Source organism: Aegilops tauschii, chromosome 7, assembly GCF_002575655.3.
Source record: "Aegilops tauschii subsp. strangulata cultivar AL8/78 chromosome 7, Aet v6.0, whole genome shotgun sequence".
Lineage (NCBI taxonomy): Eukaryota > Viridiplantae > Streptophyta > Magnoliopsida > Poales > Poaceae > Aegilops > Aegilops tauschii.
In genome coordinates this window covers 96283168-96308308 of record NC_053041.3, presented here as the reverse complement: position 1 = coordinate 96308308, position 25141 = coordinate 96283168, and the positions used below count along the sequence as shown (strand labels likewise).

The 25141-nt window shown below is 45.3% G+C and overlaps 1 long non-coding RNA gene across 1 annotated transcript; it reads left to right on the top strand.

Moving 5' to 3' along the window:
* Window positions 1-2576: 2576 nt before the first annotated feature.
* Window positions 2577-4743, top strand: LOC141026537 (uncharacterized). The gene is made up of 3 exons (XR_012188769.1): window positions 2577-3127; window positions 3358-3559; window positions 4450-4743. It is a non-coding gene; the product is annotated as an uncharacterized lncRNA (long non-coding RNA).
* Window positions 4744-25141: the final 20398 nt, after the last annotated feature.

Genomic DNA, 25141 nt, shown 5'->3' with positions numbered 1-25141 from the left:
AGAGATGGATCAGGGGCGGGGTGGGTCTCGCCGTTAGTTAGGTTAGTTCTTTGCCGTCCGCCAAACCTTTGCCGTCCGCTAGCTGACGGCAAAGAGGGGGGCCGTTATGTTTTTTTAATCAGCTCGTTAGTGGGGACCACCACTCTCTTTGCCGTTTGCTAGCTGACGGCAAAGATTCTATGCCGTCCGTTAGCTGACGGCAAATAATTGGCTGATGGCAAAGACCGTTCTTTGCCATCAGCCAGTTCTTTGCCGTCCGTTTTCTGTAAGCGGACGGCAAATACCTTCTTTGCCGTCAGCCAGCAGACGGCAAAGACTTGGCTGACGGCAAATAAGCTAATTCCAGTAGTGCATGCATGGGGTACAAATGTGATGCAACGCATGTGCTTCTGGTACCGGCTGACGCGATGTTTCTTTGTGGCTTGTGGTGCTACGATGGAGTGTCGTGTGGCGGTGCAGGAGCATAAGGGGTCATGCGATGGCACAGTGAGGGACTACAGCTCGGGAGCAGTGGGCCATGGGACGGTCTAGTGCAATTGGGATTTGAGTCCTAGCGCCCAGATCTAGTGTAGGTTGAGTAGGTTGTCACTCGGATGTGCTCCGGCGTGCTGTCCAAAAGGTATGGCGGCGGCCATAGACTGCAGATGTGGTGGCGCGGCGGACCATGAGGTGGCCTGATGTGTGGAGACCTCTGGCTATGACTGTCGCAGTTCTGGTCTCCGGAGAGCACGGTCGGCGCATCTGATGCATGGTTGCGGCTCGATACTATGTTGGTTCTTGGCGTCGGGCAGCGCTCTATTGTTTCTTGCGCTCGACAGGGCACAACGACTCGCATTGCGTTCGGTGGCTATGCGTTGGACGGCCGTTGGTGGATCTGGCTATTCATGATGGAGGTTAGCTGCCGGTGGTCTCTGCGAGGTGCTGATGGCTGTTGCGGATCTTAGGGCTTCTTTGTAGGTGGCAGCTTCGATGGTGGTGGTGATTGGTGGGCTTGCCGGAGCCTGTGCGAGATGATGTGCGGCTGAGGTGGTGTGGGAGCTTGGATGAAGACCCTGTCTCGGCTTTTGTGTTGCGACCAGTGATGGCGGCGGCTGTGACCATCATTGACCTTCCTGGAGGTATAACTGTTTTGTTATCGCACCATTCCCATGTGGATCCGGCTGTCACGACCTATCCGTGTGAAACCCTTGATCTTGTGTGACTGTGGCGATGCCTTGGTGTCGTATTCTTCTCAGGGGCTTCATCTTGGGAGTTCGGCATCGGCAAGCGGGACCGGCGGATGACAAGGTTGTGGCGTCTAGGCTTATGTGGCAACGATGATGGAGGTAGCGATGTTAATGACGCGACAATTGTTGCTGTAGTCGACTCTTCTCTGACGTGTTCGCGGGATTGCCTCAGTTTGTTTTTCACCCTGAAGTCAAAGTTACGACGGCGGGGCCATGTGGTGTGCCTGGTTTGTCCTTCGTAGTTCTCCGTCAAGTTTGGAGTTGCGTCTAGAATCATCGGCGGGCGTGCGAAGCTGTGTCTCCGTCAGATCTCGCGGGATTCAGTCAATGATAGTCTTTGGTGGATCTGTTTGGATCCGGTCTTCGTTCATATTTGTTTGCGTGTTTACAGATTTGATCCTTCTAATCTACGACTTTCTTCATCGGTCATAGTTGCTGCTCGGGTGTGTTGGTCCTATGGGCCTTGTCACGACGAATTCCCGACTGTCGACTAGAACAAGATTTGCCCGGCTCCAGCTAGGAGGGCCAATGATGGCGACGCGCCTTCGGCTCGCTCCAGTGTTTGTAGTCGTCGCTAGGTGGTCCACAGACCTAGTTGTAATTTTTATTACCTCTGTTGTTCTTTGTACTATCTTGATTGAAGATGAATGGATTGACAGTTTCTCACGCAAAAAAAAGTTTAGAGTTGCGTTGTCTGGTTGCCACAATTACATTTTATGGGAACCTAAAAATAATTACTTTTGATATACTCTTTTTTTTACTGAATACGTGTGGTATGTATTAATATTTTTTATATAATTTTTTTTTCAGGCAGGACCAAGAACCATTTCACCTCCCGCCATTATTTCACTCTTGCCCCTTGCAAATTTTACAGCCCATCTTCTATCGACCACGTGCCCACGTCCTCCCATCCCTCGCCCCTTTTCCCTCTGATGAAACCTCCCACGCCGCATCTTCTCTTCTCGCTTCCTCGCCGCCATGCGCCAACCCCGCCATCAGCTGTCGATCCGGCTGCGTACTTCCACCCTCGTCGCCCTCCCTAGTCCAGTAACGTCACCCGCTCCCTTCAACTCCCGTATAGGTCTTCGTGGCCCTCAGATCTGGCAGCCCTCAACCACGACGCTGCCGGATCTGGTCGGCTTGGCCTCGTCACCCCAACCAATAGGTGCTCGACGCCTCTCCTCGGGACCGTAGCGGTATTCTTCGTCGGCTCTCTATCCCTCCACCTCCTGCGCCATGTATCGGCCTTCGGCCCTTTCTTGAAGCTCCTCCTCATCCAAGTGGTCACCTGATGCTGCCGAGTGGACCACGCTCACTCGCGCCTTCGCCCGCCAGTACCTGGTTTGGTCGCCACCTCCTTTGCACAATTCGTCGAGCAGGTCATCTGTGTGGCGTATGTGTGCTGTTGTAATGGATGGTGGGCTTTTTTCTGGTGGTTTGGGTGCAGGATTTGCTCTTGTGTTTCAAGTTGAATACTGGGGAGATGGAGGAGATGTGCCACGGCAGGCTACTGTGGTGGTGAGATTCAGGTTGTACATCGAGGCCAATGGCCATGGTTGTCTGCATGTCTGTTTAGGTCTATTTTTTATATGGATGTTGAAAAACAAAGCCAAGCATATTAGTTTTGAAAATAAAGTCAAGCCTATGTGTTGAAAAATAGTTTGATTAACTAGCGAATGGACATTTGGTGCCAGTGAGGTGAGCTAGCTGACTTGTGTTGATGCATGTATGTTTGGTCAAGGCTAGCTAATTGCAGCAGTTGGCACTATAGTGCAGAGAAGAGACACTGTGTCAGCGTGTGTAATCAGGATCGGGATGTATATTTCATACTACTGTATAGCTTAACTAGATGTCCCTGCCAAGCAAACCAATTAACATTGAAGAGGCCCTCCATTCATGGAGTACGTACATTCCTGGTTACTTTTCCTTCAATTTTGGTTTGTAGATGTAATTGTAAGTTTTGCAATCTCGCTTTTGCTTTTCTTAGTATTTTGTAGTTCTGGCACATTTAGCTCATGTGCCTAAGGTTGATGCAGCCACCGTCATGTTAACATCATGTCCCGTGTGTTCTTTCTCAAATATGTAGAGCAGGGGCTTCTTGTTACCTTAAATGCACTATGCTATCATGCAGGTCTAAGTCGGGCCTGTCTGAAGAGCAAGAATATAAAGCTTTTGAGCTTAGGCACATGAATCAAGCCCCCAGAATCCGATGGTCTACTGAGCCAGTTTTATGCTTGGCGAGGAAGGGTGGAACAGTGAACCTTGCCACACAATGGCAGCCCCTTCGCCTGATGACCTTTTCCAATCACGATGACCTCCCGTCGCTGCTGAAGGTATTTTGTTTCTTCTCTTTTATCTGCAGACTGCAGAGTATCTTGTTTGTTCAATTCTGATAAAAAAACTAGATGTTCTAATCAAAGCAGTACTGCAGTCATGCAGTACTTACTTGTTGCAGTATTACGTTTATCTGTTTCTGGATGAGATACTTTCAAAGTTGATTTATAGTGACAATGCGAGAGTTGTAGATAATTTTCTGTACTTCCAGTGTACTTGATTATTAATTCTTAGTATAAGAGTTTCTAAGGGGCAATTGGCTTGAACTCGTACAGGCAGAGATGTTGCTATAATTAATTACAGTCAAATCATTTGCACAGAGAAAAATACTTCAACATTAGACAATATGATTAGACAATATGCCAGGCGTCCTCCTTTCTAGCTTTTGGCTTTCCCTGTACTAGCTTTGCTCTTTGGGTCCTCAGCTTTTGAGACCTTGATGCTTTTGAGAATGTACGACAAACTTGGTTTCATTATAGCAATCTTGGTCTAACCATAGCACATGTTTCTGGACATAGGATTGTTACAGTGAATTAGAATAATGTCATGTGCTTTGAATTATATGAATGTTACAAGTAATTCGAAAAGCATGATGTGATCTGAACCGCTGCAAACTTATAATGAAATTGAAATCAGTGTGGTTTATTGGTAGATTATTCCTTTTGTACACAGAGCAACGTGCAGTACTGTATATCATTTGGAGTGTGTTCCTGCTGATTCATATTACCCTGAAAATTGCATGTGAAGGATCAAAAGATGAATACGTAGTTATACTGTTAGATAGCAGCTAACCAGTCAATTAGAACATCTAATTTTTTAACTGTATCCACAATTAAATTTCAATTGTATATATTTAATCTCCCTTACAACTTATCTAATCATTTCTTAGGAATTGGAAACAGTACTGGAGGAATTGTGATCTATGGCAAGGGTGATGGTGTCTATGGATGGTGATGAAGGGTGACGAGTCTAATGTCTTTCGTCAAGACATGCAACAAAGTGAAGTTATGAAGTTCTGGTCAATTTAGCTTATGCATAATGCTTGGACCATTAGATCTTAGTTACTATTTTGTTTTGCATTTCAAACTTCCTAGATAGATCATGGTGATCAGTGTAATTTTGATGCAACTCTTCTGATATTCTGAAAGGTGTGCTAAATATAATAGTTTATGTTTCTTGGTCATCCGTGGGTTGTGCAATTATGAGATATATTTGAAATGGAAAGCAATCCTTGAAGGGTGACTAATGGCCTACCATGGAACAAGCCTCACAGCTACACAATATGCCAATGGAAACTTCACACCATCGGTGAATCAATGTATTGAGGGTGTCGTTTGGCCTCTGAACTAAAGGAATCCCCATAGGGGTGTATACACCGTCAGTGGTCATACTAGTTGACAGTTTTTGGTTCTCCTCTTGGCTATAATGAACCCCAAGGGTCAAATATATACCGTCAACTATTACAAAAGTCGAAGGCAAGTCATAACTATCAGAAAATAAATACCCAACGGGGAACCCTCAGCTATAAGTGTCGTCAAGTTTATCCGAGTCGGCTGGTAACCAAAACATGTCCGACGGCTCACCGTCGGCTAATTGCCGTCGGAGAAGGTATTACCCTACAGTACCGTCGGCTATTATGGTAATGGCCGACCAAGCATAGCCGACGGGAGATTGCCGACGGTGTACCGTCAGTTATACAGAAATCCGACGGTGAGCAAAAATATCCGATGGTAATTTGACCCTCGGTTATAGTGGGAAATCTAGTAGTGTGCCTTGATGCAGATATTAGTCTAGAACCAAGGCAACAACAACAACAACAACAACAACAACAACAACAACAACAACAACAACAACAACCCTCCACCACCACCTCCCGTTGACAACTTAGCCCGTTTTCTGAGGTTGCAGCCGCCGGTGTTTTCCAGTAGCACCGAGCCCATAGTTGCTGATGACTGGCTACGCAGATTGGAAGGGAGTTGACCATCGCAGGTTACACATATGTTGAGAAGGTGCGTTTTGCCGCACATCAATTGGATGGACCAGTAGCTTCATGGTGGGAGAATTATACAACCACTTTCCCTATAGCCAACATCACTTGGGATCAGTTTCAGCAAGCATTCCGCACAGCCCATGTCTCAACTGGAGCTATGAGCATGAAGAAGCGTGAGTTTCGCAACTTGCGCCAAGGAAATCGTACTGTGGCTCAGTACGTAGATGAGTTTAGTAAGTTATCTCTCTATGCCCTTGATGATGTGGCCACCGATGCCGCGAAGCAGGAGAAGTTTATGGAAGGGCTAAATGATGAGATGAGCATGCAGTTGATGGTGGCAACATTTAACAACTACCAGGAGTTGGTAGACAAGGCTCTTATGATTGAAGGGAAACAGCAGCAGATTGAGAGCTGCAAGAGGAAGTATGGACAAGGGAAGTACAATTCAGGAGCATAGCAGAAGCCTCGTTTTACCCCGAACTCGGGAGGATATACCCATAACCATGGAGGCCACACTCACAATGGAGGAAGTTCCCATAACCACAATGGCCCCAAGAATGGGAGTGGGAATGGAGCAAGCAGCGATCAGAACCGCTCCAATCCAGCCACACCCGCCAAGAAAGACCTAAGTCACATTACTTGTTTCAAGTGCGGGAAGACTGGACACTATGCCACTGAGTGCCCCGAAGCGAAGAACGGAAATGGCGATGGAAGCTCTGGGAAGAAGCCCAACCCTTTCAACAAGGGACAAGTGAATCACATTAACGTGGAGGAGGTTGAGGAGCAGCCAGATGTAGATATCGGTAAGTTGGTTAAGTCATTTACTGCAATCGTTCTTTTTGATACTGGTGCATCGCATTCATACATTTCAAGGGGATTTGTGGATAAGTATAAGTGGCCCACCAAAGTTCTTAGAAGACCTATGTTAGTAAGCTCACCCGGAGCTGAGTATATGGCAAGCAGTGGATGTTTTCAGATGCCATTAACCATAGGTAGGCATGTCTTCCCCTCAAACCTGATAATTCTAGAGTCCCAAGGATTGGATGTGATTCTAGGCATGGATTGGCTATCGATGTATGGAGGAAACTTCGATTGCGCCAGTAAGTCAATTCTGCTCACCACCCCGGAGGGGAAAAGGATCAAGTATGTATCCAGGCATGTGCCAAGGAGGACCCAAGTAAATTCCCTCTCAGGAGTTGTTCGGGAGGAAGTGCCTGTAGTGAAGGATTACCCGGATGTGTTTCCAGAGGAATTACCAGGCATGCCACCAGATCGAGACATCGAGTTTCTGATAGAGCTGTTGCCAGGCACCGTACCGATATCAAAGAGACCATACCGGATGCCCGCGAATGATCTGGAAGAGATCAAGAAGCAGATTAAGGAGTTACTGGAGAAAGGTTACATCCAACGAAGTTCATCACCATGGGGAGCCCTAGTGCTCTTGGTTGAGAAGAAGGATGGATCGTTAAGAATGGTTGTTGATTATCGTGCGCTGAATGAAGTGACGATCAAGAACAAATATCCACTGCCGATGATCAATGATTTGTTTGACCAACTACAAGGAGCCAAAGTGTTTTCGAAGATCGGTCTACGATCAGGATATCACCAGCTGAAGATACGAGAACAAGATATACCTAAGACAGCCTTCACCACAAGGTACGGGCCATATGAGTATACGGTTATGTCATTTGGATTGACTAATGCCCCTGCCTGTTTCATGAGTATGATGAATAAGGTGTTTATGGAGTCCTTGGATAAGTTTGTTGTGGTGTTCATTGATGATATTTTGGTATACTCGAAGAATGAAGAGGAACACAAGGAACATTTGCGTTTAGTTCTCGAGAAGCTCAGGGAACATCAGTTGTATGCCAAGTTCAGCAAATGTGAGTTTTGTTTGAAAGAAGTTGGATTTCTTGGACATGTTATATCAGGAGAAGGTATAGCAGTAGACCCCACCAAGGTTCAGACAGTCACTGAGTGGTTAGCACCCACCTCAGTTGGAGATATCCGCAGTTTTCTTGGACTCGCAGGATATTACCGGAGATTCATTGAGAATTTTTCTAAGATTGCGAAGCCCATGACGGAGTTGTTGAAGAAGGACACCAAGTTCAAATGGACAGAAGAATGTGAGGCCAGTTTTCAGGAATTGAAGAAACGTTCGACTACAACCCCAGTGTTGATTTTGCCAGATATACGCAAGGATTTCCAAGTGTATTGCGACACATCTCGCTTAGGACTTGGAGGAGTACTTATGCAAGACAGAAGAGTTGTTTCGTATGCCTCACGTCAGCTTTGACCGCATGAGTTGAATTATGCCACGCATGATTTGGAGTTAGCAGCCGTAGTGCATGCGCTCAAGACCTAGAGACATTTTCTTATTGGAAACCGTTGTGATGTGTACACGGATCATAAGAGTTTGAAGTACATTTTCACTCAGAAGGAGCTGAACCTCAGGCAGAGGAGATGGTTGGAGCTTATAAAGGATTATGATATGAAGTTACAGTATCATCCAGGCAAGGCCAATGTCGTAGCAGACGCTTTGAGCTGGAAGAGTTATATTAATACCCTCGTAAGCGGAGGATTGACAAAGGAGTTAGCCGAGGATCTCAGGGAGCTTCGTTTGGAGATAGTCCCTAGAGGTTTTGTAGCAGCATTGTAGATTCAGTCAACATTATTGGGAAATATTCGAGAAGCTCGGAAGGATGACAAAGAAATTGCCGAGATAAAGGAGAGAATGAGCAAAGGAAAAGCCAAAGGTTTTCGTGAGGATGAGCATGACACCTTGTGGTTTGAGGACCGTGTATATGTGCCCGATAATGCAGAGATTAGGAAGTTAATACTTCAGGAGGCTCATGACTCACCATACTCGATACACCCCGGAAACACCAAGATGTATTTGGATTTGAAGAAGGATATTGCCGAGTACGTAGCCGTATGTGATGTATGTCAGAGAGTGAAGGCAGAACATCAGAAGCCAGCCGGATTATTGCAGCCTATGCCAATACCCGAATGGAAGTGGGACAAGCTTGGCATGGATTTTATCACCGGATTACCCAGAACCCAATCGGGATATGATTCTATTTGGGTAGTAGTTGATCGCTTGACAAAAGTAGCTCACTTTATCCCAGTGAAGACCACCTATACAAGTGCGAAGTTGGCCAAGATATATATGACCAGGATCGTATGTCTGCATGGAGTTCTGAGGACCATCGTATCAGATAGAGGAACACAGTTCACTTCAAAGTTTTGGCATCTGTTGCACCAGACTTTGGGGACCAGGCTAGAGTTCAGTACAACTTTTCATCTGTAGACGGATGGACAGACCGAGAGAGTCAATCAGATTCTGGAAGACATGTTGAGAGCTTGTGCGCTAGATTATGGATCTAGTTGGGATGACAATTTACCCTGCGCGGAGTTCTCATACAACAATAGCTACCAGGCCAGTTTGAAGATGGCAGCTTTCGAAGCTTTGTATGGAAGGAGGTGCAGAACACCGTTGATGTGGGATGAAGTTGGAGACCGTCAGTTGTTTGGACCGGATTTGATCAAAGAGTCAGAAGAGAAGGTTAAGCTGATTCGAGATAGACTGAAGGTAGCTCAGTCCAGGCAGAAAAGTTATGCAGACACAAAATGCAAGGAGGTAGTCTATGAAGTCGGAGACAGAGCATATCTTCGTGTGTCACCTCTGCGAGGAGTTAAACGTTTTGGAGTCAAAGGGAAGTTAGCCCCGAGATTTGTAGGGCCATACCGAGTTTTGGAACATATGGGAGAAGTAGCCTTCAAGTTGGAGTTACCCGAAGGACTGTCAGGAGTTCATGATGTGTTTCACGTTTCTCAGTTGAAGAAATGCCATGCAGAGACGGTTGATATACCTCTGAGAGATACAGTGCCCCTGGAAGTGATTCAGTTGGATAGTGATCTGACTTATGAGGAGAAACCAGTCAAGATTCTCGAGTTTGCCAGTCGAGTCACGCGCAACAAGGTTATCAAGTTTTCCAAAGTTCAGTGGAGCCACCATACCGAGGATGAAGCCACCTGGGAACGAGAAGATGATCTACAGAAAGACCACCCACACCTATTTTCTAGCCAACCTGAATCTCGAGGACGAGATTCATCTTAAGGGGGTAGGTTTGAATGTGACATAGAAATTTGCAAAATACTTACGGATCTGAATGTGACAGACCCGTTGACTAAAATTATCTCACAATCAAAACATGATCACACCTTAGTACTCTTTGGGTGTTAATCACATAGCGATGTGAACTAGATTATTGACACTAGTAAACCCTTTGAGTGTTGGTCACATAGAGATGTGAACTATGGTGTTAATCACATGGTGATGTGAATTATTGATGTTAAATCACATGGTGATGTGAACTAGATTATTGACTCTAGTGCAAGTGGGAGACTGAAGGAAATATGCCCTAGAGGCAATAATAAAGTATTATATATTTCCTTATATCATGATAAATGTTTATTATTCATGCTAGAATTGTATTAACCGGAAACATAATACATGTGTGAATACATAGACAAACAGAGTGTCAGTAGTATGCCTCTACTTGAATAGCTCGTTAATCAAAGATGGTTATGTTTCCTAGCCATAGACATGAGTTGTCATTTGATTAACGAGATCACCTCATTAGGATAATGACGTGATTGACTTGACCCATTCCGTTAGCTTAGCACCCGATCGTTTAGTATGTTGATATTGCTTTCTTCATGACTTATACATGTTCCTATGACTATGAGATTATGCAACTCCCGTTTACCGGAGGAACACTTTGTGTGCTACCGAACGTCACAACGTAAATGGGTGATTATAAAGGTGCTCTACAGGTGTCTCCAAAGGTACTTGTTGGGTTGGCGTATTTCGAGATTAGGATTTGTCACTCCGATTGTCGGAGAGGTATCTCTGGGCCCACTCGGTAATGCACATCACTATAAGCCTTGCAAGCATTGTGACTAATGAGTTAGTTGCGGGATGATGTATTACGGAACGAGTAAAGAGACTTGCCGGTAACGAGATTGAACTAGGTATCGAGATACCGACGATCGAATCTCGGGCAAGTAACATACCGGTGACAAAGGGAACAACGTATGTTGTTATGCGGTCTGACCGATAAAGATCTTCGTAGAATATGTGGGAGCCAATATGGGCATCCAGGTCCCGCTATTGGTTATTGACCGGAGACGTGTCTCGGTCATGTCTACATAGTTCTCTAACCCATAGGGTCCGCAGGCTTAACGTTACGATGACCGTTTTATTGAGTTTCGATGTACCGAAAGAGTTCGGAGTCCCGGATGAGATCGGGGATATGACGAGGAGTCTCGAAATGGTCTAGACATAAAAATCGATATATTGGACGACTATATTTGGACTTCGGAAAGGTTCCGAGTGATTCGGGTATTTTTCGGAGTACCGAAGAGTTACGGGAATTCGTATTGGGCCTTAATGGGCCATACGGGAAAGGAGAGAAAGGCCTCAAAAGGTGGCCGCACCCCTCCCCATGGTCTGGTCCGAATTGGACTAGGGAAGGGGGGCGCACCCTTCCTTCTTTCTCCTTCCCCCTTCCCTTTTCCTACTCCCACAAGGAAAGGAGGAGTCCTACTCCCGGTGGGAGTAGGACTCCCCCCTATGGTGCGCCTCTCCTCCTTGGCCGGCGGCCTCCCCCTTGCTCCTTTATATATGGGGACAGGGGGCACCCCATAGACACAACAATTGATCCTTGAGATCTCTTAGCCGTGTGCGGTGCCCCCCCCCACCATATTACACCTCGATAATACCGTTGCGGAGCTTAGGCGAAGCCCTGCGTCGGTGGAACATCATCATCGTCACCACGCCGTCGTGCTGACAAAACTCTCCCTCAACACTCGGCTGGATCGGAGTTCGAGGGACGTCATCGAGCTGAACGTGTGTAGAACTCGGAGGTGTCGTACGTTCGGTAATTGATCAGTCGGATCGTGAAGACGTACGACTACATCAACCGCGTTGTGATAACGCTTCCGCTGTCGGTCTACGAGGGTACGTTGACAACACTCTCCCCTCTCGTTGCTATGCATCACCATGATCTTGCGTGTGCGTAGGAAATTTTTTGAAATTACTACGTTCCCCAACAGTGGTATCAAAGCCTTGTTTTATGCGTTGATGCTATGCATGAGTAGAACACAAGTGAGTTGTGGGCGATATAAGTCATACTGCTTACCAGCATGTCATACTTTGGTTCAGCGTTATTGTGAGATGAAGCGGCCCGGACCGACATTACGCGTACGCTTACGCGAGACTGGTTTCACCGTTGCGAGCACTCGTTGCTTAAAGGTGACCGGCGGGTGTCTGTCTCTCTCACTTTAGTTGAACCGAGTGTGGCTACGCCCGGTCCTTGCGAAGGTTAAAACAGCACCAACTTGACAAACTATCGTTGTGGTTTTGATGCGTAGGTAAGAACGGTTCTTGCTAAGCCCGTAGCAGCCACGTAAAACATGCAGCAACAAAGTAGAGGACGTCTAACTTGTTTTTGCAGGGCATGTTGTGATGTGATATGGTCAAGATATGATGTGATATAATGTGTTGTATGAGATGATCATGTTTTGTAACCGAGTTATCGGCAACTGGCAGGAGCCATATGGTTGTCGCTTTATTGTATGAGATGCAATCGCCATGTAATAGTTTTACTTTATCACTAAGCGGTAGCGATAGTCGTAAAAGCAATTAGTTGGCGAGACGACAACGATGTTACGATGGAGATCAAGGTGTCGCGCCGGTGACGATGGTGATCATGACGGTGCTTCGGAGATGGAGATCACAAGCACGGTGCTTCGGAGATGGAGATCACAAGCACAAGATGATGATGGCCATATCATATCACTTATATTGATTGCATGTGATGTTAATCCTTTATGCATCTTATCTTGCTTTGTTTGACGGTAGCATTATAAGATGATCCTTCACTAAATTATCAAAGTATAAGTGTTCTCCCTGAGTATGCACCGTTGCGAAAGTTCTTCGTGCTGAGACACCACGTGATGATCGGGTGTGATAGGCTCTACGTTCAAATACAACGGGTGCAAAACAGTTGCACACGCGGAATACTCAGGTTAAACTTGACGAGCCTAGCATATAACAGATATGGCCTCGGAACACGGAGACCGAAAGGTCGAGCGTGAATCATATAGTAGATATGATCAGCATAGTGATGTTCACCATTGAAACTACTCCATCTCACGTGATGATCGGACATGGTTTAGTTGATATGGATCACGTGATCACTTAGAGGATTAGAGGGATGTCTATCTAAGTGGGAGTTCTTAAGTAATATGATTAATTGAACTTAGTCCTGATAGTATTTTTGCAAATTATGTTGTAGAATCAATAGCTCGCGTTGTTGCTTCCCTGTGTTTATTTTTGATATGTTCCTAGAGAAAAATTATGTTGAAAGATGTTAGTAGCAAAGATGCGGATTGGATCCGTGATCTGAGGATTATCCTCACTGCTGCACAGAAAAATTATGTCCTTGATGCACCGCTAGGTGACAGACCTATTTCAGGAGCAGATGCAGACGTTATGAACGTTTGGCTAGCTCAATATGATGACTACTTGATAGTTTAGTGCACCATGCTTAACGGCTTAGAATCGGGACTTCAAAGACGTTTTGAACGTCATGGACCATATGAGATGTTCCAGGAGTTGAAGTTAATATTTCAAGCAAATACCCGAGTTGAGAGATATGAAGTCTCCAACAAGTTCTATAGCTAAAAGATGGAGGAGAATCGCTCAACTAGTGAGCATGTGCTCAGATTGTCTGGGTACTACAATCGCTTGAATCAAGTGGGAGTTAATCTTCCAGATAAAAATAGTGATTGACAGAATTCTCTAGTCACCATCACCAAGTTAGTGGAACTTCGTGATGAACTATAGTATGCAAGGGATGACGAAAGTAATTCCCGAGCTCTTCGTGATGCTGAAATCGACGAAGGTAGAAATCAAGAAAAACATCAAGTGTTGATGGTTGACGAGACCACTTCAAGTGTTGATGGTTGACGAGACCACTAGTTTCAAGAAAAGGGCAAAGGGAAGAAGGGGAACTTCAAAAAGAACGGCAAGCAAGTTGCTACTCAAGTGAAGAAGCCCAAGTCTGTACCTAAGCCTGAGACTAAGTGCTTCTACTGCAAAGGGACTGGTCATTGGAAGTGGAACTACCCCAACTATTTGGTGGATAAGAAGGATGGCAAAGTGAACAAAGTTATTTTTGATATACAGATTATTGATGTGTACTTTACTAGTGTTTATAGCAACCCCTCGGTAATTGATACTGGTTCAGTTGCTAAGAGTAGTAACTCGAAACGGGAGTTGCAGAATAAACAGAGACTAGTAAAAGTGAACAAAGGTATATTTGATATACAGATTATTGATGTGTACTTTACTAGTGTTTATAGCAACCCCTCGGTAATTGATACTGGTTCAGTTGCTAAAAAGTAGTAACTCGAAAACGGGAGTTGCAGAATAAACAGAGACTAGTAAAAGGCGAGGTGACGATGTGTGTTGGAAGTAGTTCCAAGATTGATATGATCATCATCGCACACTCCCTATACTTTCGGGATTAGTGTTGAAACTAAATAAGTGTTATTTGGTGTTTGCATTGAGCATGAATATGATTTGATCATGTTTATTGCAATACGGTTATTCATTTAAGTTAGAGAACAATTGTTGTTATGTTTACATGAATAAAAACCTTCTATGGTCATACACACCAACGAAAATGGTTTGTTGGATCTCGATCGTAGTGATACACATAATCATAATAATGAAGCCAAAAGATGCAAAGTTAATAATGATAGTGCAACTTATTTGTGGCACTGCCGTTTAGGTCATATTGGTGTAAAGCGCAGGAAGAAACTCCGTAGTGATGGGATTTTGGAATCACTTGATTATGAATCACTTGATGCTTGCGAACCGTGCCTCATGGGCAAGATGACTAAAACGCCGTTCTCCGGAACTACGGAGAGAGCAACAGATTTGTTGGAAGTCATGCATACAGATGTATGTGGTCCAATGAATATTGAGGCTCGTGGCGGATATCGTTATTTTCTCACCTTCACAGATGATTTAAGCAGATATGGGTATATCTACTTAATGAAACATAAGTCTGAAACATTTGAAAAGTTCATATAATTTAGAGTGAAGCGAAAATCATCGTAACAAGAAAATAAAGTTTCTACGATTTGATCGTAGAGAAGAGTATTTCAGTTACGAGTTTGGCCTTCAGTTAAAACAATGTGAAATAGTTTCACTACTCACGCCACCTGGAACACCACAGTTTAATGGTGTGTCCGAACATCGTAACCGTACTTTATTAGATATGGTGCGATATATGATGTCTCTTACCGATCTACCACTATCGTTTTGGGGTTTTGCATTAGAGACAGCTGCATTCACGTTAAATAGGGTACCATCTAAATCCGTTGAGATGACATCTTATGAACTGTGGTTTAGCAAGAAACCAAAGTTGTCGTTTCTTAAAGTTTGGGGCTGCGATGCTTATGTGAAAAAGTTTCATCCTGATAAGCTCAAACCCAAATCGGAGAAATGTGTCTTCATAGGATACCCAAAGGAGACAGTTGGGTACACCTTCTATCACAGATCCGAAGGCAAGACATTCGTTGCTAAGAATAGATCCTTTCTAGAGAAGGAGTTTCTCTCGAAAGAAGTGAGTGGGAGGAAAGTAGAACTTGATGAGGTAACTGTACCTGCTCCCTTATTGGAAAGTAGTTCATCACAGAAATCTGTTCCTGTGACTTCTACACCAATTAGTGAGGAAGTTAATGATGATGATCATGTAACTTCAGATCAAGTTACTACCAAACCTCGTAGGTAAACCAGAGTAAGATCCGCACCAGAGTGGTACGGTAATCCTGTTCTGGAGGTTATGTTACTAGACCATGACGAACCTACGAACTATGAAGAAGCGATGGTGAGCCCAGATTCCGCAAAATGGCTTGAGGCCATGAAATATGAGATGAGATCCATGTATGAGAACAAAGTGTGGACTTTGGTTGACTTGCCCGATAATCGGCAAGCAATTGAGAATAAATGGATCTTCAAGAGGAAGACGGACGCTGATAGTAATGTTACTATCTACAAAGCTAGAATTGTCGCAAAAAGGTTTTCGACAAGTTCAAAGTGTTGACTACGATGAGAGTTTCTCACTCGTATCTATGCTTAAGTCTGTCCGAATCATGTTAGCAATTGCCGCATTTTATGAAATATGGCAAATGGATAAACAAAACTGCATTCCTTAATGGATTTATTAAAGAAGAGTTGTATATGATGCAACCAGGAGGTTTTGTCAATCCTAAAAGTGCTAACAAAATATGCAAGCTCCAGCGATCCATCTATGGACTGGTGCAAGCATCTCGGAGTTGGAATATGCGCTTTGATAAGTTGATCAAAGGATATAGTTTTATACAGACTTGCGGTGAAGCCTGTATTTACAAGAAAGTGAGTGGGAGCACTACAGCATTTCTGATAAGTATATGTGAATGACATATTGTTGATCAGAAATAATGTAGAATTATTCTGCAAAGCATAAAGGAGTGTTTGAAAGGAGTTTTTCAAAGATAGACCTCGGTGAAGCTGCTTACATATTGAGCATCAAGATCTATAGAGATAGATGAAGATGCTTGATAAGTTTTTCAATGAGTACATACCTTAACAAGATTTTGAAGTAGTTCAAAATAGAACAGTCAAAGAAAGAGTTCTTGCCTGTGTTACAAGGTGTGAAATTGAGTAAAGACTCAAAGCCCGACCACGGCAAAAGATAGAAAGAGAATGAAAGTCATTCCCTATGCCTTGGCCATAGGTTCTATAAAGTATGCCATGCTGTGTACCAGATCTATTGTATACCCTACACTGATTTTGGCAAGGGAGTAAAATAGTGATCTAGGAGTAGATCACTGGACAGCGGTCAAAATTATCCTTAGTGGAATAAGGATATGTTTCTCGATTATGGAAGTGACAAAAGGTTCGTCGTAAAGGGTTACGTTGATGCAAGTTTTGACACTAAATCTAGATGACTCTAAGTCTCGGTCTAGATACATATTGAAAGTGGGAGCAATTAGCTAGAGTAGCTCCGTGCAGAGCATTGTAGACATAGAAATTTGCAAAATACTTACGGATCTGAATGTGACAGACCCGTTGACTAAAATTATCTCACAATCAAAACATGATCACACCTTAGTACTCTTTGGGTGTTAATCACATAGCGATGTGAACTAGATTATTGACACTAGTAAACCCTTTGAGTGTTGGTCACATAGAGATGTGAACTATGGGTGTTAATCACATGGTGATGTGAACTATTGATGTTAAATCATATGGCGATGTGAACTAGATTATTGACTCTAGTGCAAGTGGGAGACTGAAGGAAATATGCCCTAGAGGCAATAATAAAGTATTATATATTTCCTTATATCATGATAAATGTTTATTATTCATGCTAGAATTGTATTAACCGGAAACATAATACATGTGTGAATACATAGACAAACAGAGTGTCACTAGTATGCCTCTACTTGACTAGCTCGTTAATCAAAGATGGTTATGTTTCCTAGCCATAGACATGAGTTGTCATTTGATTAACGAGATCACCTCATTAGGATAATGACGTGATTGACTTGACCCATTCCGTTAGCTTAGCACCCGATCGTTTAGTATGTTGCTATTGCTTTCTTCATGACTTATACATGTTCCTATGACTATGAGATTATGCAACTCCCGTTTACCGGAGGAACACTTTGTGTGCTACCAAACGTCACAACGTAAATGGGTGATTATAAAGGTGCTCTACAGGTGTCTCCAAAGGTACTTGTTGGGTTGGCGTATTTCGAGATTAGGATTTGTCACTCCGATTGTCCGAGAGGTATCTCTGGGCCCACTCTTTAATGCACATCACTATAAGCCTTGCAAGCATTGTGACTAATGAGTTAGTTGCGGGATGATGTATTACGGAACGAGTAAAGAGACTTGCCGGTAACGAGATTGAACTAGGTATCGAGATACCGACGATCGAATCTCGGGCAAGTAACATACCGGTGACAAAGGGAACAACGTATGTTGTTATGCGGTCTGACCGATAAAGATCTTCGTAGAATATGTGGGAGCCAATATGGGCATCCAGGTCCCGCTATTGGTTATTGACCGGAGACGTGTCTCGGTCATGTCTACATAGTTCTCGAACCCATAGGGTCCGCACGCTTAACGTTATGATGACAGTTTTATTGAGTTTCGATGTACCGAAGGAGTTCGGAGTCCCGGATGAGATCGGGGATATGACGAGGAGTCTCGAAATGGTCTAGACGTAAAAATCGATATATTGGACGACTATATTTGGACTTCGAAAAGGTTCCGAGTGATTCGGGTATTTTTCGGAGTACCGGAGAGTTACGGGAATTCGTATTGGGCCTTAATGGGCCATACGGGAAAGGAGAGAAAGGCCTCAGAAGGTGGCCGCACCCCTCCTCATGGTCTGGTCCGAATTGGACTAGGGAAGGGGGGCGCACCCTTCCTTCTTTCTCCTTCCCCCTTCCCTTCTCCTACTCCCACAAGGAAAGGAGGAGTCCTACTCCCGGTGGGAGTAGGACTCCCCCCTATGGCGCGCCTCTCCTCCTTGGCCGGCGGCCTCCCCCTTGCTCCTTTATATACGGGGGCAGGGGGGCACCCCATAGACACAACAATTGATCCTTGAGATCTCTTAGCCGTGTGCGGTGCCCCCCTCCACCATATTACACCTCGATAATACCGTTGCGGAGCTTAGGCGAAGCCCTGCGTCGGTGGAGCATCATCATCGTCACCACGCCGTCGTGCTGACGAAACTCTCCCTCAACACTCGGCTGGATCGGAGTTCGAGGGACGTCATCGAGCTGAACGTGTGTAGAACTCGGAGGTGCCGTACGTTCGGTCCTTGATCGGTCGGATCGTGAAGACGTACGACTACATCAACCGCATTGTGATAACGCTTCCGCTGTCGGTCTACGAGGGTACGTGGACAACACTCTCCCCTCTCGTTGCTATGCATCACCATGATCTTGCGTGTGCGTAGGAAATTTTTGGAAATTACTACGTTCCCCAACACATCTTTGCTTGATTGCTTATGTATGCTATTATTTGTTCGCGATAGAATTCCCGGAGTGCGAAGCGTGCTACTACGAATCACTAGGTTTTGTGGATCGTCAGCAAGGCAAGTAACACATTGATCATACTCTTTTCATACTCAGTTTTTATGCATTAGTTACAATCCTCAAACACTGCATGATTAGGATGTGATTAACTTGTGGGTTGGAAAGTAGAGGATGTGGTAGAACCTATTGCCCTTTTATTATCAAACCTTGGGAGTTACTTCTACGTTATGCTTATACTGCTATGCTATGCTTGTAGACGTGGATTGGGTTTGAGTGTATCCATGACAGATGTGAGATTGTTTAATTAATGGTTCAATTTAAGGTGGCAACTTTAATACACATCTGGGTGGATTGTTGGTTTGGGCACCTGGAGAATCCAGTGTTGTCCTAGGATATCCCGGAGTACCGGTGTGATCATCCTACGGTCCGCCACCCAGGCTCAAAGGGATCATAAGATTATTCATGCTAGAAACTTCCGTGTGCGGCCACAAGCTTTTATGGGCTCTAGCATAGTTGAGTACGTTGCATGACCTCTTTCAGTGGTGGGCTAGCAGATGTAGGGGAAAGTAGGTGTAACTGTCCACCCAGAGTAAAGAGTTAATGTTCCTGAAAGACTGTGTCTCGGTCATCCGTTTATCAAACACCATGTAGTTCGAGAAATCCAACGGAAGAGATCGAGTCTTGTGGGGAAAAGTGCGCAAACCTCTGCAGAGTGTACAAACTAATCATGATTAGCCGTGTCCCCGGTCATGGACATCTTGAGTATCTGGTACTTGAATTATTGATTTGATCTCATCACTCTAAAATTAATTTATTGGGATGTTAATGATTACTTTAATTGGGATTGAGTTGGAGGAACCTTCTCAATGATGTTTCAACCACCATGATAGTTAAATAAAACATATTCCTTTGTTGTAGGGAAAAATTGGCTTTTCGCAAAAACATTATAACCATAGAGCCTCCACCAGCCATATATGCATGTAGTGATAGCATTTATCTGTTCTTTGCTCTACTGTGTTATATTGCCAGCATATTCCATGTGCTGGCCCGTTTTCGGGCTGCAACGTATCATGTTGCAGACTTTTCAGACGAAGAGTAAGGTGCGCTAGGTCGTTGTCATACGCTCACCTATACCGTTGGAGTTGATGGACTCACTTTATCTTCCAAGCCTTCCGCTGTTATCTTAGTTAGATGGCCTTAAGCCATATTTATTGTAATAAGTTCTCTTTTGAGACTATCGATGTAATAACTGTGTGATTGCTACTCTGTTATAAATCCTTCGAGTATTGTGTGTGTCAGCATTACCGATCCAGGGATGACACTGAACACAGAGACTTGACCGTCTGAGGTCGGGTCGCTACACTGCTTCCGGCGGTGCTCCCTTCAGGTAACGTTCTCCGGCTTGCAACTGACCGCTTCGGTCGGGAGCCCCATGAATTCCGCCAAGGCGGACATGGTACTCGGCAACGACATCTACGGTGGCGGACAGGGGGCGGCGGTGCGGAGGTGGAGCAAGGGTGGAGGTGGGAGGCAGCGTAGACGCGGGACATGAAGGACGAACTCGGGAGGAGTGCGGTAGATTTGGGGGCCTTGGTCAATCTGAAGTCGATTTGGGATGGGCCCGGCCTGTCGGGTATATGGCGTCATGTCCGGGAGTCCCTATATCCGTGCTGCATATGGGTTGGATATTGGGTTGTCGGTTAATCCGGACATTTAGGTTGAGTATAACAGGTCCGGTTGGGTGGTTTTTTGTCTATGTAGTGGTTGGGTAGGCTGTCCGGATATTTGGGGAGGATGTGTGGGCTCCGTTTGTAGATGATCTATGGGAAAGATAACTCCTGCGTTTTTTGTGTTGCAGTGCAGTGTTTTGGTGCTCGGGCACCATGGAGCCCTTTTTGAGATATTAAACAATTATGATTCAAGGTTTCAATATATATTTCTGAAAACGATTTCACATTAACATATAGATGTATACTACTCCCTCCATCCTAAATTTTTTGTCTTAGATTTGTCTAAATACGGATGTAATATGTGTGTAAATTACATGCAAAAATTACATTGTTTCATGAGCTACACAAAAAATAACATGTCAATGTATATACATCTATATATTTTGAATGTCATTGTTCGCTATTTTCAAAATCATCAATTTGTCTTTTTTGTGTAGCCTGCGTGTCAATGTATTTCGTCATGAGAATTTGCACAAATTCAGTATACATCCATTTTTTTGAAAAAAGAACTGAAACATTAAAAAATGCATTTCTGTGTTCCTCCGGCGTGCGTTCTTAGGCTGGAACCAGTACCCCGAACCTCCTCACTCCTCAGATCTAGAACCTCTACCACCGCCACACGGCGCCGCCCCAGCCTCTGGCCGGCGGCGACACCCCGTGCTCTTTCGTCCTCCCCGGCGCCGATCTGGTCGCCGGGACCGCATATCACAAGGAACCGGTGGCTGACATGGACTCGGCGCCTCAGGACGTGCTCGTGGAAGTCTTCCGCCGCCTCGCACCGCACGGCCTCGCTTCATGCCGCTGCGTGCAGGGCGTGGCATGCCACCATCGACGCCAACCGCCTGCTACGCGCGGATCTGCTCCCGCTCACGCTGGACGGCGTCTTCTTCGAGACCTCCATGTTCAGCACCTCGAGGCTCTTCTCCCGCCGCTCCACGGGGCGCAAGGTGACCTCTAGGCTAGACTACTTGGACTGCCCGCTCGCAAGAGCTGATCTCTATTGGCCGATCATGGATTGTTGCAACGGCCTTCTCCTGCTGGCGGATTCGGATCATGTTGTCAATCACTCAATCCTGCCACCCGACAGTGGGTGCGATTCCCCCCGCCGCCGCCCTCCTGCACAGCCACGGATTGCCACAAATGCTTTGATTATCGTTATCTTGTGTATGATCCCACCGTGTCACCGCACTATGAGGTGTTTTCAGTCCCTTTGATCCCATTCAGTCTTCCGACGGGGCATCTTTCTAGGCATATATGTGATGATGATCAGTTGGTCTCTACAATGGAATGGCCGCCGTCGCCTTACATAATGCATGTTTTCTCCTCGAAAACCGGGTTATGGAAGGAGAAGTCGCATTGGAAAATCGAAGAATGGGGTGTATTCTGTATTCCGCGAAGGGCTATGCACATTTCAGGTTTGGTTCCTTGATGAATCACATGGCCAGACGGAGTGGGTATTGAAAAGTGACATAAACCTTCAACCAGCTGAGAAAAATTATGCTTGGAACGAGTTGGATGATGGCCCCTGGAGCTTACAGTCGGACGATCAGAGGGACTGGGTGTTGAAGAATGATGTCAACCTTGAGCCAGTGGACGGCATCAGGGGAGCAACAGTGCAAGATAATTTTGAATGGGACACTGACAATGAATGTATCATTGGCACTACAGATTGGGGAAAAAATGAAAACCCAACATACTTCCATTGTCTTGGATTTCATCCTTACAAAGAGATTCTTTTGTTTCATGGGGCCTTGAGAACAGTCGCCTGCTATTTTGATAGTTTGAAATTTCGAGACCTGGGTAAGATGGACTATGGATATGGCGAGATAAGGGAGTCTTTTCCATATGCCTCTTGTTGGATGAGAAACTTACCAGGAAGCAACTAATGCAGGAAACCACCAGTATCATTTTTTTCCTCTTAATTACTGTTGAGACTTGAGAGTATTTGGTCTGAAGCAAATGGCATGTAGCTTTCCTTTTAATTTACAGTAGTACTCTATCCTATTATGAGAAAATAACATGAGTAATATTTTATTTTAATTTCTTTTTTATGGTCAACAATAGTATGATGTTATAGTGCTTCTGTTAGATGGCTGCATGGTTAAGCTCGTCGTCAGCATACTCGGAGCGGATGTGGGATTTCAAATTCTGAGTACCAATCATACGACGCTTCAATCTTCATGGTTCGACTTGCGTACGATGCAAAATCTGACGCTCAGGTACACTTTGTTCCCTGCACCGGCAGCTTGATCCAGTGCGTTGTATGAAGAAAAGTGCGTTGTATGAAGATCGGACAAGTGGCGTGATCAGCAGAGTCGTACCAAAATGGGACAAAAGGTGTCACGGTAAAGATGAGTTCTGCTATTGTAGCAACCAGTTCAGTCGATATTGGTACGACAGTGATCTAGATTTTTTTTTTTTTTTGGAGGATCGACAGTGATCTAGATGAGCGTCGTATCTGGATTGGACCAATTTTCGCCTTTTGGGCCCAATCAGTCAACCCAGCACGGCCAATGATGGATGAACGGGGCTTGCCGTGAGGATCCCTGAAGAAATGAACACTGCAGTTGACTAACGAACTCTGAAGATGTGTGCAACCTTTCGTCAGTTATCCCAAACAATTAGGGAGCGTTTTTCTGTTCTTTTTTTTTACGGTTTTTATGTCTACTAGAGAAAAACAAGGTGGGGACTGGAAAGCGGATGACCGTTGGATTGATGTAGGAGCAGGGATGTGAGCAAACAATCGGAGCAGGCAAGCCTCATCCAGGATGGACTGGTTGCGTTTAGGCTGTTTGATGAAATGCACATAAGAAGTGGCATTTTTTCTGTTGTTAAGCCATCTGGATGAAGCATTACATAAAAAAAAAACCATCTGGATGAAGCGAGTTTCAGTACCTCACGAGTCTTAAATCTGCCCTCAGGTCTTGCTATGAAAACGACTAAATGCAACACATCTTCTACTATTAAAGGGGGATTGAACGTCGTGATGGTTCCACCTCCCCTCGTTCGACCACCTCCTTCGATCCCCCTCTCGATCGCTCCTTTCCATCCCACGTGAGAAAAAGAGCCCGCAGACAATCCCGCTCGCATCCTTTCTCCCGTACCCACACGTCCATGTTTGGTTTCCCCCGTCCGAGAAGGTGCCTCTCCCCACGATCCCATCGGAAGCCCACGCACGCACGTACTCTTGCACCCTCGTCCCTCTTCCTAGGATGCACCCCCCAATCTCCCCATCCCTCCCATTCTCCTTTCCATGTTGCCGCGGCTGGTCTCCTCTACCACTCCTGTTTTGCACCCCATGCCGCCGGAACGACCACCACCTCACGGGCGCCGCCGCTTCTCCCCTGGTGGCAACGCAACAACTGCTCCGCGGGCCGTTGCGGCACCGGCGGCTTATGCTGGTTCTGGGTACGGGCGTGGCCGCCTTCGCCGGTGTTCCGCCAACGACTATCCGGCGCGCCGGCGTTGTCCCCTCTGCGTGCGCCGATCTGAACGAAAGGCAACACATCGGGGAAGCGACGGCTTTCATTTCCGCCGACAAAACCTTATCGGCTAAGGGGCGACGGCTCAACAACGGCACGATCTCTTTCGACCAGGCGGTAGGATGATGAAATCCCTCCCACTCATGCTTCTAAGATTGATTTGGCTTACTTTCATGGGTGTTTCTATTTTGCAGGAGAGGCTGAGACAAAAGGCAGCTGGAGTTAGTGCGCGTGTCCTGGGAACGTCAGGATCCACCTCCCGTTTGAGATGGCGCTCTAGATAGGCATCCTATATATGTCACGTCTCGGCAGTCAAGGATCACTGAGATAGACATTGTGAGGAATCCTCGAGGGCACCAACAAAACAAGGAAACACTAATATCAAATTTGATAATCAGAGGATTAGCTAGATATCAAGATGGAAATAGAACAAAGGAATCGAGGCACTACTATCTCTGTCTTGAGGTAATACTGGCTGTTAATTATTTACGAGAAGTTTAGTTTTTTCTCTCCTCTCAGGATATGTAGTTTCACTTTTCCTCTTTCATGGATGATCACCTCATTTATTTTCACAGACGGAATGATGGAGCCATTGCTCTGACTTGGAGATAAATTAAGTTAGGCCATGTCCAGCGTGGGTGTCAGCTTTAGCTTCCAGGTCGATGACGCTTATTTTTGTTTGCTTGGTGCCTAATTAGTCGTCGAGTGTGTTGCTATGGGATGGTTGATGCGGATATGGCCATAGCTGTAGTTTGTCGATTACGGATTTGATCACTTCGAGTTTTTTTTTCTTTTTCCTCGCATAGGGATGGCTTTGGTCTTATATGACTTTGCTATTCGCGAGCGTGTTTTTGTGTTTGTGCGTTTGTGTTGGCTGTGTGCATCTTAGTTATGCAGAGGTCGGGTGTGTGCGCATTGTGTTTGTATCCTCTTGATGCTTCATTTTGAGTCAATAAATCCTCTCTTTGTCGGAATTAGTCGTCGGGTGCGAGCTATATTCTACGGTGAGGGATGATTTTTTTTTTCATCACGCAAGTACCTCCAACGTTGGACTCCTAGACCTGCAAGCGCATGCAGCCTGGTGTCCTTGACGCGGCTGCACCCTCTTGTGGGCGTCGACATCCGCTTCGGCCCCTCCAGCTGCGGTGAGTTCCTTACTTTGCTCCTCCACGTTCGAGATGAGTTCCTTACTTTACTCCACTGTAT